Genomic DNA, 2,442 nt, shown 5'->3' on the forward strand with positions numbered 1-2,442 from the left:
CAATGCAACGGACCGCGTAGCGCGCGGCTCTTCGGCCCGCGCCCCTCACCCCTGACAAGTTGTTATCCCCCTCCCCGGAGATCGCCGCCGCCGCCTGGCCTGCCGTCCTCCGTTCTATTTTCCTCACCCCACCTACCGACTCTGCCGTCCCTTTTCCCTTCACCCCAGCTCCACTCCACGTCGGTCTCGCCGTGACGTGATCGGAGAGAAGCCTGAGAGAGGCCGTGGCGGCCTTTTTCGTATGATAGGCGAAAGCCACCGTACGCTAGCGGCATTATTACTTTTATAAAATGATGCGAACTACGTATCACATTTTCGACACGATAAAATCGTAGTGTCGATATGCGGATTTGGTACTAAATCCACAAATATAAAATTAATTATATTAATAATCAATAACAATAAAAGGGCGAAGTAAGAGTCAAATTAAGATTTAAATTATGAAAATGTTGACATACTTATTTAATTTTAGACTAGAAATATACAAAATTATTAAAAATTTGAATTAAAAAAGAAATCTACTTAAAATCTACTTAAATAATGATGTAATGACGATGTAACCAATTTCGACTCTGAATAGAGTCCTCTCCTCAGACTTGTAAATATGTTTGATGGATAAAATTATTAAAGTAATATATATCATTGTCAGCGTTTGCCGACATCTAGATGAAACCATCTTAGATGGTCATCTAGATGGAAAATTGGAACATCTCATCTTACATCTAGATTGTGCAAATATAAACCATCTAATTTATCTTCATCTTAGAGAGAAAAATATACCATCCTATCTAAAAAAAATTTTAGATGATTTTAATTTGACATAAATAGGTTTGTTTCTTACAATTTTCAGCTGACATTTTTCTTTTTCTTACGATTTTATGAAAAAAAAAGATCTTATTAGTACGCAACCAATTATCAGCAGCAGCATAGAAGCGCTTTCCTATTTAGAATCAAAATCAAAGGATTTATGTTTCCTCGTAAATTTCCCTCTAATGTAAAAAAAATTTTTTTTTAATATAATACTTCTTTATCATCATCTGCGCCAGTAGAGCGGCTGTTTAGTATAGGATAACAAATACATGTACCTCGTCGTAACCGTTTGTCGGATGGGAATTTTGAGAAACTTTTGTTTTTGAAAAATAAGGACTTATAAATATAAATGTGAGCGTTTATAAAGTTATCCTTTTTCCGATCAGCGCAACATTTTATGTTTATAATTATTTTAAAACAAAACCATCTAAAAAACAATCTAGATGGATCGCTTAACCATCTCATCTTTCATCTAGATTTTTGCAAATTAAAACCATCTTCATCTCATCTAAGATGAATTTACGGATTTCCATCTCATCTCCATCTAGATGATTTTAAAACCATCTAAGCGCAACACTGATCATTGTTAACTATTTCTGTAAATATTAATATAAAAATTAATAAATATTCTCAGCTCATATAAAATTAAAAATTATAAAAAATAAGTATATACTTCCCAGGTCAAAAAAACATTGAGCTATATTTGTTATTACTATTCAATACATTTATTACAATTAATAAAATTAACTCGGAACGTTTCGACTTTACAAAGTCCATCCTCATCAGCCGCATAAAAACCCCAATCCAATTAATACGCTTACATGACAATATCAATACGCAAAATCAAATAAAAAATTATATCAATTGCAAATTCTCTAATATATAAATTATACCCTAACATGTCGAAAAATTTGTGAAACGTTATAATTACTCCAATGTTTGCAGATGGTAGTAGTCAATGTACTTGAACGAAGAAAAAAAACTTGTTATAATCCATTTTTCGTTTTTTGGCGAGAAAGATTAGTCCAAATAAAAAAGATTTTCAGTCCATTAGTCAAAATTAAAATACATGGAGCCAATATATGGATTTCCTGCCGTCAAGTTTGTATATGTAGAATGAAACTGCATAAGTCAAGAAATTGATAATGAAACAAATGTAAAACAAACTAAATATTGAACACTTACATCATAAAAGAAGGTAATTGTTCACTAAAGATTGTAACTCAAATTTATACGTCTTACTGTGTGAAAAGCGATGTACAAATGATAACGTTTCTAAACTTGAAGTGTCAATGTGGTTGGTATATATTTATTATTATTGTTTATTGTCGGAAATACGTTTCAGCAAATGTACGTATATATCGTCAAGAGATTCGGTATCCTTCTTTAAATTTATACCATTTAATTGTTCTTTTATATGTAAAGTCTTTGATATTATAGTCTCTTATTGTAATTAGGTTTAGAATCCATAATTTTTGTATTATTCCAATCAAAATTATGATTGCATTGTAATATGGTTGGTTATTAATATAAAAAAGTTTTATAATGATATAAATATAGGTAAAAGTAAAAAGAAAAGAAAATTTACTTACAATAGTAAAAAAAATTTTTTTCACAGTCGAAACTGGTTAC

The sequence above is a fragment of the Cyphomyrmex costatus genome, unplaced genomic scaffold, assembly GCF_001594065.2.
Source record: "Cyphomyrmex costatus isolate MS0001 unplaced genomic scaffold, Ccosl1.0 scaffold298, whole genome shotgun sequence".
NCBI lineage: Eukaryota > Metazoa > Arthropoda > Insecta > Hymenoptera > Formicidae > Cyphomyrmex > Cyphomyrmex costatus.